At 38.7% G+C, this 13,073-nt stretch overlaps 1 long non-coding RNA gene across 1 annotated transcript; it reads right to left on the reverse strand.

Annotated features, from left to right (window-relative positions):
* Positions 1 to 928: 928 nt before the first annotated feature.
* On the reverse strand, positions 929 to 11,652 carry LOC141518185 (uncharacterized). Its single transcript, XR_012477123.1, has 3 exons — positions 9,536 to 11,652; positions 9,245 to 9,465; positions 929 to 1,135 (listed from the first exon to the last, which is right to left on the reverse strand). It is a non-coding gene; the product is annotated as an uncharacterized LOC141518185 (long non-coding RNA).
* Positions 11,653 to 13,073: the final 1,421 nt, after the last annotated feature.

A 13,073-nucleotide genomic window follows, 5' to 3' on the forward strand; every position in this document is an offset into this window, starting at 1 on the left:
GACTGGTATGTAGTGGTGCAGATGAGCCCTTGAAATTGAGTCAGGAAGACCCAAGTTCAAATCCAACCTCAGATATTTCTTAGTTCTGTGACCCTGGGCAAGTTCTAAGCTCCCTCTACCTCCATTTTCTCATCTGAAAAATGGAGATAACAATAATTGTAATGAAAAAAATAAAATAGCATTTGTAAAATGCTTTGTCACCTTAAAGTGCTCCATAAATATTATCATCATTATTATCAACATTATTCTATTATCAGGATTCCCTCAGGACACTCCTGCTCTAGGATCTGCTGACAGAGCTGGCTGTGAGCTCTTAGGAGACTGGCTGAAGGATAGAGAGAACTGGATAATTCAGAAATGCAGGAAGTTAAAACTGGAAGGGACATTATAGATCATCAAGTCTATTTCTTCAGCCCACCCCAATTTACTGCTGGAGAAACTGAGGCCTAGAGAGGAAATGAGATTTTCCCAGCATCACACAGCTATCAGTGATAGAACTGAGTGAGACTTATTGCTGACTCTTAGTGCAGGACCTTTTCCCCTAAGTCAGGCTTCAAACAATAATTAATAACTGCCTCCAAGAAATGAAAAGCCCCTCTTTGTTGTATATGTATTTAGTTTTTAAAAAATTATTCTGTATTTAACAAATACCCAATAAGGTGAACATTTTCCTATCACAATAGAACAGAAAAAGAGAACTACATACTACCATTATCTAACATGAGTGGCTCCCTTTTCCTTTTAAGTGTATAATAAATTAAATATGGAACTTCCAAAGCTGTCCCACTTAGTTGTATTCCCTTCTGGCATTCCATCTATTCTGTTTTGTTTATTTTTTTATTAAGATGCTTCAATGACCCTCTTGGTCCCCACCCACCCACCCTTTTAACCTCCTCTATCTCAACTTTCAAGTAGAAAAAGGGGGAAAAGAAAAAGAAAACCCTTAGAACAACTACAAATAGTCAAGAAAAACAAAGTCCCCATTGTCCTCCTCTGAAATTGTGTGTCCTCCTTCCATTCTGTCGGTAGATGTATGGCATGCTTTAGCTCCCATCCTCTGGAATCTCAGTTGTGCCCACCATGCCTTGTCTTGTAAGAAGGTAAAACTTCTTCTCTTGAGCCTCAATTTCTTTTCCTAGAAAATGAAAGAGGTGACTGGATGATCTCCAAGTTTCCTTTCCAAAGTCAAGGTAGGAACTATGATTGCCAGGCACTTAACATTTCTGAGCAGTTTTATCATCTGAAAACTGGAAAAAGCATATGAGCTATTTGTCCTATATGACTGCTAATTATTATCATTCATAATAATTAGTGAAAGCTGGCTTGGTTCTAAAGTAGGGATTAGGGGAGAAGGGGCACAAGAGTTGGGTCCCAAGCACCATAACAGAGTGAGAACTCCTGAATAGGAGGCAGGCTCACCTAGGGCCAAACAGGAATGACACTGGTCCTTGCTGATGCCTTACTTCTCTTGCTTTCCAGTATGCAGGGAAGTGGTATGCCCTGGCCAAGAAGGATCCAGAAGGCCTCTTTCTTCAGGACAACATCTCTGCAGAGTATACCATTGGGATGGATGGCACCATGACAGCCTCCTCCCAGGGACGTGTGAAGCTCTTTGGGTAAGTGAGTTGTAGGGAGAAGGAAAGAGTGAAAGCCAAGGGTTCTGACTTTCTAAGATATTCTAAACACAGTTTCCCAATTCCACATATCCCTAGAGGTTCAGAAGAACCAAGAGCAATCAGAACCCTAAAAATGACTTTGGAAATCGAGCTCTGGCTCTCTCATGAACTCTATGTGTGATCTTACAAAATCACAGAATCTTTAGAATCACAGAATCTAGTCCCACCTGGCCCTGGAAAGAATCTCCCTCTCCATTACCCCAATAGGACCATTTAGCTTTAGGTTAAAGACTTCCAATGAGGACATTCTTCCCACTATCCCCAGAAGGAGCCCATTTCACTTTTGGACAACTCCAATAGTCAGGAAGTTTTTCCTTTCATCAAACCTAAATCTACTGCTTTACAACATACATTCATTATTATAGTTTTGACCTGTGAGCCTCATTTTTCTCATGGATAAAAATAAGGACACTGGACTAGATGATCTCCAAGACCCTAACAGTATACAGAATGCTGTGGCTGGGAGAAGTGGCATCTAGTCTTTGTTTGCCTACTTGGGACCTGGGGCCTTGAATGAGAACAAGCACCTCTGTTTTAACTCAGAGGATCAAGCTGAGAAAGATCTTAGAACACAGAGTATAAAATGTTAGAGTTTGGGCAGTCCCTAGCTCTTCAATTGTTAAATCTAGAAAGGATCTTAGGGATCTGACCCAACCCCTTCACTTTACAGATGGGAAAACTGAGGCATAGCAGGATCTTACCCAAGAACATTATGTAAATCACTGCCATTGCTATTATTTGAAACCGAGATTTTATGACTCTAGGGCCAGAAGCTTTCCTGCTAAATCACATCGAATATAATAGTAAGTCTATAAATATCACTGAATTGGTTTTTTTAATTTATTTTTATTAAAGATATCATTTGAGTTTCACAATTTCCCCCCAATCCTACTTCCCCCCCAATGGAAAGCAATCTGTCAGTCTCTGCCTTGCTTCCATGTTGTACCCTGATCCAAATTGGGTGTGATGAGAGAGAAATCACATCCTTAAAGAAGAGACAAGAAGTCCAAGAGGTAACAAGATCAGACAATAAGATATCTGTTTTTTCCTAAATTAAAGGGAATAATCCTTGAACTCTGTTCAAACTCCATAGCTCCCCATCTGGATACGGATGGCACTCTCTTTTGCAGATAGCCCCAAACTGCTCCTGACTGCTGCACTGATGGAATGAGCAAGTCCTTTAAGGTTGAACATCACTCCCATGTTGCTGTTAGGGTATACAGTGTTTTTCTGGTTCTGCTCATCTCACTCAGCATCAGTTCATGCAAATCCCCTCCAGGCTTCCCTGATTTCCATCCCTCCTGGTTTCTAATAGAACAATAGTGTTCCATGACATACATATACCACAGTTTGCTAAGCCATTCCCCAATTGAAGGACATTTACCTGATTTCCAATTCCTTGCCACCACAAACAGGGCTGCTACAAATATTTTTGTACAAGTAATGTTTTTACCCCTTTTCATCATCTCTTCAGGATATAGACCCAGTAATGGTATTGCTGGGTCAAAGGGTATGGACATTTTTGTTGCCCTTTGGGCATAGTTCCAAATAGCTCTCCAGAAGGGTTGGATGAGTTCACAGCTCCACCAACAGTGCAATAGTGTCCCAGATTTCCCACAGCCCTTCCAACAATGATCATTATCCTTCCTGGTCATATTGGCCAATCTGAGAGGTGTGAGGTGGTACCTCAGAGAAGCTTTAATTTGCATTTCTCTAATAATTAATGATTTAGAGCATTTTTTCATATAGCTATGAATTGCTTTGATTTTCTCATCTGTAAGTTGCCTTTGCATATCCTTTGACCATTTGTCAATTGGGGAATGGCTTTTTGTTTTAAAAATATGACTAACTTCTCTGTATATTTTAGAAATGAGTCCTTTGTCAGAATCATTAGTTGTAAAGATTGTTTCCCAATTTACTACATTTCTTTTGATCTTGATTACATTGGTTTTATCTGTGCAAAAGCTTTTTAATTTAATATAATTGAAATCATTTAATTGGTTTTTGGTGATGTTCCCCAATGCTTCCTTAGTCATAAACTGCTCCCCTTTCCATAGATCTGACAGGTAAACTACTCCTTGATCTTCTAATTTGCTTATAGTATTGTTTTTTATGTCCAAGTCCTGTAACCATTTGGATCTTATCTTGGTAAAGGGTGTTAGGTGTTGGTTTAATCTAAATTTCTTCCATACTACCTTCCAATTTTCCCAGCAATTTTTATTAAAGAGAGAATTTTTATCCCAATAGCTGGACTCTATGGGTTTATCAAACAGCAGATAACTATAATCATCTCCTGCTTTTGCACCTAGTCTATTCCACTGGTCCACCACTCTATTTCTTAGCCAATACCAAACAGTTTTGATGACTGATGCTTTATAATTTTAGATCAGGTAGGGCTAAACCACCTTCTTTTGCACTTTTTTTCATTAAGCTCCTGGCAATTCTTGACTTTTTATTTCTCCATATGAATTTACTTACAATTTTTTCTAACTCATTAAAGTAATTTTTTGGAATTTTGATTGGCAGGGCACTAAACAGATAGTTTAGTTTTGGTAGAATTGTCATTTTTCTTATATTAGCTCTACCTATCCATGAGCAGTTGATATTTGCCCAGTTATTTAAATCTGATTTAATTTGTGAGAGAAGTATTTTGTAATTGTTTTCAAAAAGATTCTGAGTCTGTCTTGGCAAATAGACTCCCAAGTATTTTATATTGTCTGAGGTTACTTTGAATGGGATTTCTCTTTCTAGCTCTTCCTGCTGTATCTTGCTAGACATATATAGAAAAGTTGAGGATTTATGAGGGTTTATTTTATAACCTGCAACTTTGCTAAAATTGCTAATTGTTTCCAGTAGTTTTTTGGATGATTTCTTGGGATTCTCTAGGTAGACCATCATGTCATCTGCAAAGAGTGAGAGTTTTGTCTCTTCCTTCCCAATTCTAATTCCTTCAATTTCTTTTTCTTCTCTAATTGCTGATGCTAACATTTCTAATACAATATTGAATAGTAGTGGTGATAATGGGCATCCTTGTTTCACCCCTGATCTTATTGGGAATGCCTCTAGCCTCTCCCCATTGAATATAATGCTTGTTGATGGTTTCAGATAGATACTGCTAATTATTTTAAGGAACAGTCCATTTATTCCTACACTCTCTAGTGTTTTTAATAGGAATGGATGCTGTATTTTGTCAGAAAGCTTTTTCAGCATCTATTGATATGATCATATGATTTCTGATAGGTTTGTTGTTGATATAATTGAGTATACTAACAGTTTTCCTAATATTGAACCAACCCTGCATTCCTGGAATAAATCCTACTTGATCATAATGTATTATCCTAGTGATAACTTGTTGTAATTGTTTTGCTAAGATTTTATTTAAGATTTTTGCATCTATATTCATCAGGGAAATAGGTCTATAATTTTCTTTCTCTGTTTTAACTCTTCCTGGTTTAGGTAACAGCACCATATTGCTTTCATAGAAAGAGTTAGGCAGAGTTCCATCTTTCCCTATTTTTCCAAAGAGTTTATATAGAACTGGAACCAGTTGTTCCTTAAATGTTTGGTAGAATTCACTTGTGAATCCATCAGGCCCTGGAGATTTTTTCTTAGGGAGTTCAATGATGGCTTGTTGAATTTCTTTTTCTGAGATAGGGTTGTTTAGGTATTTAATCTCTTCTTCATTTAACCCAGGCAACTTATATTTTTGTAAATATTCATCCATTTCACTTAGATTATCAAATTTATTGGCATAGAGTTGCACAAAATAATTTCAAATTATTACTTTAATTTCCTCCTTATTGGTGGTAAGTTCACCTTTTTCATTTATGATACTAGCAATTTGCTTTTCTTCTTTTTTTTAATCAAATTGACCAAAGGTTTATCAATTTTATTGGGTTTTTTCATAATACCAACTTTTAGTTTTATTTATTAATTCAATAGTTTTTTGCTTTTGATTTTATTAATTTCTCCTTTAATTTTTAGAATTTCTAATTTGGTATTTAATTGGGGATTTTTGATTTGTTGTTTCTCTAATTTTTGTAGTTGCATGTTTAGTTCATTGATTTCCTCTTTCTCCAATTTATTCATGTAAGCATTTAGAGCTATAATATATCCCCTGAGAGTCGCTTTGAATGAATCTCATAGGTTTTGGTATGTTGTTTCATTATTATCATTATCTAGGATAAAATGGTTAATTCTTTCTATAATTTGTTTTTTGGTCCACTCACTTTTTAAATGAGGTTATTCCATTTCCAATTTGTTCTGGGTTTATATCTCTTGGCCCAATACTGCATATGACTTCTATTGCATTGTGATCTGAGAAAGATGTATTCACTATTTCTGCCTTTCTCCAGTTGATCATTAGGCTTTTATGTCCTAGTACACGGTCAATTTTTTGTATAAGTTCCATGTACTGCAGAGAAAAAGGTATATTCCTTTCTATTCCCATTCAGTTTCCTCCATAAGTCTACCATATCTAATTTTTCTAACAATCTATTTACCTCCTTAACTTCTTTCTTGTTTATTTTATGATTCAATTTATCTAGATCTGATAGTGGGAGGTTGAGGTCTCCCACTAGTAGAGTTTTGCTGTCTATGTCTTCCTGTAGTTCTTTCAGCTTCTCCTTTAAGAATTTGGGTGCTGTCCCACTGGGTGCATATATATTCAATATTGAAATGACTTTATTGTCTATGGTACCTTTTAGGAGGATAAAGTTTCCTTCCTTATCTCTTTTAATGCTATCTATTTTTGCTGCTGCTTTGTCTGAGATAAGGATTGCTACCCCTGCTTTTTTTACTTCAGCTGAAGCAAAATATATTTTGCTCCAACCTTTTACCTTTACCCTATATGTATCTCTCTGCTTCAAATGAGTTTCTTGTAAGCAATATATTGTAGTATTCTGGTTTTTAATCCACTCTGCTATTTGCTTACGTTTTAAGGGAGAGTTCCTCCCATTCACATTCAAAGTTATAATTACTAATTATTGCCCTCTGTGCTATCTTCCCTCTGTTTGTATTTTTCCTCCTTCCCTCCCTTATCCATATTCACCAGTATTTTGTTTCTGAATACCACCCCCTTCAGTGTGTTTGCCCTCCCATATCACCCCTCCCCTTTCTTTCCCCTTTCCCTTTTTCCCTTTTCCCTTCCCTTCCTTTTGTTATTTCCCCTTTTCCCCCCACTCCACTTCCCTTTCTCTGTCCCCCCTCCCCTTTTCCCCTTTTAATACTTGAAAGGTTAGATGTTTTATAAGTTAACTGAGTATGTGTAGGTTGACTTTAAGCCAAGTCTGATGAGAAGAAGATTCAGGTGTTTCTTATCTGCTCCCTTCTTCCCCCTATTATCATAGGTTTTTTGTACCTCTTAGTGTAATGAGATTTACCCCCATTCAATCCCTTCCCTCCTCCCATCTCTTTCCTGTCCCCCCCCTTTTTAAGGAGGTAGTGTTTTTTAGATCATTGTATCTAAGTCATAGAAAATTCTGAGTGTCTGTCACTTCTCAATCAGTATATTCTATCGAATAGAGTTAAGATTTTTTTTTAGGTTTTTGCAAGGCAAATGGGGTTAAGTGGCTTGCCCAAGGCCACACAGCTAGGTAATTAGTAAGTGTCTGAGACCGGATTTGAACCCAGGTACTCCTGACTCCAAGGCCGGTGCTTTATCCACTACGCCACCTAGCCTCCCCAAGAGTTAAGATTCTTGAGAGTTATTAGAGTCTTTCTCCCAAATGGGGTTAAAGCCAGTTACATCTCTTTAGATAGCAGTCTCATGGATAGATCATGAATGTCCATCATTTCTGGCTAGGTATATTCTCTCTGTTAAGAGTTACAATTCTCAAGATTTATGAGAATCTTTTCCCCCCACTTTATTGGTTTTAATTGAATTAGAGTCAGAGCTGGAATCTGGGTTGTGAAATTCAAGAACAGAGAGGAATTTTTTGTGGAGTAAGCAGTAAAATTCCTAGGCAGGGGGGTGGGTGATCATGGTTTTGAAAATCAAGTCCAATGAAAATCATTTTTTGCATTAGGTTGAATTTTCATTTAACAGATTTATATAGAGCAGACCCTACCTCCATAAAGGGAATGGGGCATGCCTTGTCCCCTAGCAAGAGCCCACAAACAATCCAACTTGAAGCGAAAAATAACCAGCATTTGGATATAACTTTAAGATTATCAAAATATTTACCTAATATTGATTACCTCTTAATGATTCTCAGACAACCCTATGGGGTAGGTACTATCTTTATCATTATTTTATAAATGAGGACACTGAGGCTAAGTCACTTGCTCAGGGCTGCCCAGATAATAAATTACAAAGACAAAATTTGAATTCTAGACTTCTTGACACCAACCCTATTTACTAGGTCACTTGGCTGTCTCCTAACAAGTCAGAAAGGCCACTGAGGACCTGGGCAAGGACCAGGAGGCCTGTTCCTGTTCTGGCCCCAGAGCTATCTCTCACAGCCTTCTTGTTGGTCCTCTTTCCTCTGGTTCACCCCTCTCATTTATCCTATACATTGCTGCATCTTCCTTATGCCCCACTCTGATCATAACTCTTCTGTTAAAGAACCTTTAGGAGTTCCCCATTGTCTCCAGGAAAATGTGCAGATTCCCTCTGCAATCAGACCCCAACCTAGCTTTGCAACTTGCTTTCCCCCACCTTTATTTCATTCCCAAATCTTAAAGCAGTATCATTGCTCTTGTTCAATTGTGTCCTTCTCTTCATGACCTCATTTAGGTTTTCTTGACAAAGACATTGAATGGTTTGTCATTTCTTTCTTCAGCTCAATTTACAGAGGATGACACTGAGGAAAATAGGGGTAAGTGACCTGCCCAAGGTCACACAGCTAGAGTATGCCCAAGGCCAGATTTGAACTCAGGATGATGAGTCTTCCATATTTCAAACCCAAAATTCTATGTACAATGGTTCCACGTAGGACAGCTAGGTGATACGTTGGAAAGAGCACTGGTCTTGGAGTCAAAAGAACTCGAGTTCAAGTCCGATCTCAGTCATTTACTAGCTATGTGACCTTGGGCAAGTCACTTAACCCTGATCACCTTGAATCCAGGACCATCTCCAGCTGTCCTGATTCATATCTGACCCAGAAGGCTCTGGAGAAGAAAGTGAGGCTGATGACTTAGCATAGCACACCTCACTCAAATCCAATTCACAAGCATTACCTCCTCAATTTTATAGTCTTCTTTAAGAATAAAGTCATCGTCATCATCATCATGCTACTTAGCTGCCCCAAACAGCAATGAGTAAATAGACTAGGGAGAGATCTCAATTAAAATTCATCTCTGACACTTAAAGGACTCTGGGGAAATCACAAGCTGAAGAGCTTGGCACCCCCTCATTGGGAGCTCTATACACCAATGAAATTAAAGATCCAAACCAAACCTCTCTCCTACATATCTTAAGTCCCATCCCTCTCCCTTAAGGAAACCACCTCTGACTGCTCAGTAACCCCCAGGATCATTCTCTTCTTTGAGTCTCTACACAACAACAGCAGCAACAACCTTTAAGAGTCTAAAGTACCCATATCAATCCTTAATTACTTGCAGTTTACCTAGTTCTCTGCTCCGTGTATGAGTCTGTGCCATCTCTCATTCCTCTTCCATCACCTGCCAAGACTAGGAGCTCCCTGAGAGAAGGGTCATTTTCTGTTAGTCTATTCCTCACCCAGCATTCAGGGTTACTTCAACCAATGCCTGTTGGATGATGGCTTACACAGTTCTCGTTGCAGACTTGACCAGAAATCTCCATTCCTCTTTCCAGGTTCTGGGTAATCTGTGCAGACATGGCAGCTCAGTATACAGTCCCTGACCCAAGAACCCCAGCAAAGATGTACATGACTTACCAGGGGTTGGCCAGCTACCTGTCCAGTGGAGGTAGGTGAAGTTTGAGGAGTGAGGAGTTGACCCTGAGCCCAGCCATCTCTTCCAGGGACCAGCAAAGCCACCTCAGAAATGGACCCCTGCCAATAGTTTTTTTGCACAGGTTGTAATGGTGATGAGTTAGGAGGGGATGTATATAGAGAAGAGAAAAATAAGGTTCTTTGACTCAACAGATACCAGAATTCTCCTCATAGGAAGCCCAGTAATTTTAAAGTGACCCTTAGGATACAGTCCTCTTCTCTCCAATTCAGTCTTTTATTTATTTGTTTGTTTGTTTGTTTCTTTATTTTGGGGTTTTGAAAGACAGTGGGGTTAAGTGACTTGCCCAAGGTCACACAGCTAGGTAATTTTTAAGTGTCTGAGTCTGGATTTGAACTCAGGTACTCCTGACCCCAGGATTGGTGCACTATCCACTGCGTCACCTAGCTGCCCCTCCTCAATTCAGTCTTAACAAGAAAGAACTGGGCATCCTGGCTTCCAATTTCAGGTTTATTTGTTCTAAGTCTCACTACCCTGTACTATTATCTGTTCCACATGTGGATCTGGGTTCTTCTCACCACTCCCCTTTCATTCCCTGCCTCCCCCATTTTCTTTACCACAAACTCCCCAATGATCAGTTCTGAGATTTCTCTATCTTATTTTTTTGAGTGCAAACAGTTTGACTTTATTGAATCTTTTATTGCTTTTTTCAGTTTACTCTTTTATACTCTGCTTGAGCCTTGTATTTGAAAGTAAAATTCTCTATTTATATAGCAGATGGTCTGACCCATAGTAAGGACTAAATGTTAACCTGTTGTCTTTTTATTTCAGTTTGGAATATAGATGATTTTATTTTTTATTTTTCAAATCGATTTCTCTATCTTCTAAAGCACAGGTCTTAAGGGGGTGGACATTGTTGAACTGATGCTTTCTTCCAATAAATAACTGTCTTTTCTTTCGGGATTCAGGGGATGACTACTGGGTGGTCGATACAGACTATAACCACTATGCAGTGACCTATGCCTGCCGGCTTCTGAGAGAAGATGGGACATGTGCTGATGGCTATGCCATAGTCTTCTCCCGAAATCCTCGGGGCCTCCCTCCTGCTATCCAGAGGATTGTCCGCCAGAAGCAGGAAGAGATATGCTTATCTGGACAGTTCAAGCCAGTGCTTCAGACAGGTATATCTCAGTCAATATTAAGAACAGGAATTAATCATGTAGAATGGAGTCCCAGGGAAGGACCCCCACACCCCATGTAGGCCAGGGCACTACCTTGCCTCATGGCCTGAGTTCTAGTCTTAGCCCTGTCACTGACTCACTGTACAATTTAGGCAAGTAGGTGGTGCAGTGGATAAAGGACTGCAGAGGAGTTAGACCTGAGTTCAAATCCTCCCTCAGATAGTTACAAGTTTTGTTGTTGTTCGGTTGTTTCAGTCATGTCTGACCCATTTAGGACTTTCTTGGCAAAGAAACTGGAGTGGTTTGCCATTTCCTTTTCCAGTTAATTTTACAGATAAGGAAACTGATACAAGTGGGGTTAAATGACTTGTCTGAGGTCACACAGTTATGTCTGAGACTGGATTTGGACTCAGGAAGAGGAGTCTTCCTGACCCCAAGTTGGTACTCTATCCATTGTGCAAGTGACCTGGCAAATTACTTAACACTTCTCAGCCTGTTTCATACATAAAATGGTTATTATAACAATAACGGCTATTTCACAGGTTGTACAGTGAGATAATATATGCAAAGTGCTATATAGATGTTGGCTATTATTACATTGGGCAAGAGTTTTCCCTTTTCTGAGTCTCAGTTTCCCCAACTGTAGAATGATCTTTTTCCTCAAAAAAATGACTTGAGAAGTAGACATATGAAATAGTAGAAATAAAAAGTTAAATTTATATAGCATTTGGTGAAGTTTAAAGCATTTTCCTCCTGATTAACCTGTGATATCAGCAATCCAATCAACAAATATTTATAAAGTTATAAGTAAAGCTAGAAGTGTAAGATTGTGCTGAGCCCCAGGGATAAAAAGACAAAGATGAAATTTATCTGCTCCCTTCAAGGACCTTGCATCCTTCTGGAGATAAGACATGTAAACAGTTCACAAAGTTCAACAGAATTAGAGAAGAGGGAGAGAGAATGAATGAAGTGGGTGGGTGGGAGGGAGGAGATGATATAAGAGATGGCCCTGAAGGACACTAGGAATTTGAAGGGAGGGCTGGCTATTTATTGTTATCATTATTATTATCAATTATTAATATCATTATTACCATCCCATTTATCAGATGGGAAAAACGAGAACAGAGAAGACAAGTAACTTACTCAATATCACACAGGTAGTGAGTGGCAGATTTGAATCTAAGATTTGAATTACTCTAAATCTAGAACATTTTCCACTCTCCATGTTTTCTTTTGAACTTAGAGGAGAATCTTGGGTTCAGAACTTTGCTTCATTAAAAAAACAGGATCGTGAACTTGAACTCTAAGCCTCAATTTCCTAAACTATAGCAATGGATACATCAAATTTAAACTGCCTCAGGGTGGCTAGGTGGCACAGTGGATAGAGCACTGACCCTGGAGTCAGGAGTACCTGATTTCAAATCCGGCCTCAGACACTTAATAATTACCTAGCTGTGTGGCCTTGGGCAAGTCACTTAACCCCATTGCCTTGCAAAACAAACAAACATACAAACAAACAAATAAATAAACTTTTAAAAAATAAAAAAATATTTGAACCACCTCATTGTGAAGAAATCAGTGTAAAATTTGAGTCTGTCACGAGGTGGCACCTAAGTGCACAGAGTGCTGAACCCGAAGTTGGGAAGAAATGACTGTAAATGTGACCTAGTTATATGACCCTGGGTTAGACACTTAGTCCCCGTCTGCCTCAACTGTAAAATAGGGATGGAAATAATAGCACCTAGATTCAATGGAATAGTGCTTGGCACATAGTATGTACTTCATAAAAGCATATTTCCTTTATATATGTTATTGTGCAGTCCAGTGGTATCACACTCAAATAGAAATGGAATAACTAAGTTGCATAAAACTGTGGGTCACCTTATATTATGTTTATATCAACATAATCTATTTTGTATTTCATTTTAACATATTGACATTATCAAGATTATATTTGATCTTTATCTGGTTTACTGTTTTCCAGTTCAGATTATACTTGGGAGTATTGTAGCTGGTTGTTTGATAGCTATGGTAGAAAAAGGGATGGATTTGAACCATCCCAGGAGACCTGGGTTCAAATTCTGACTCTGTTATTTATTGTGTGATATTAGGAAGGTCAGGACTAGGTAGGTTCAGTGCATTTTGGGTCTGACTTGTTGACCTATCCAGATAGACATTGCCCCACAGAGCCACAGGCTCCTCTTACAAGGGAATGGGCAGACAGGCCATTAAGCATGAACTGTCTTATTTAGAATTGAACAGAAATGTATCAAATTCACATCCATATCCCCCAAATGATAACAATGCCCCTAGTAAGCAGTCATTCCCCAGAGAGATGACT

This window comes from Macrotis lagotis, chromosome 3 (assembly GCF_037893015.1).
Source record: "Macrotis lagotis isolate mMagLag1 chromosome 3, bilby.v1.9.chrom.fasta, whole genome shotgun sequence".
NCBI classification, from domain to species: domain Eukaryota; kingdom Metazoa; phylum Chordata; class Mammalia; order Peramelemorphia; family Peramelidae; genus Macrotis; species Macrotis lagotis.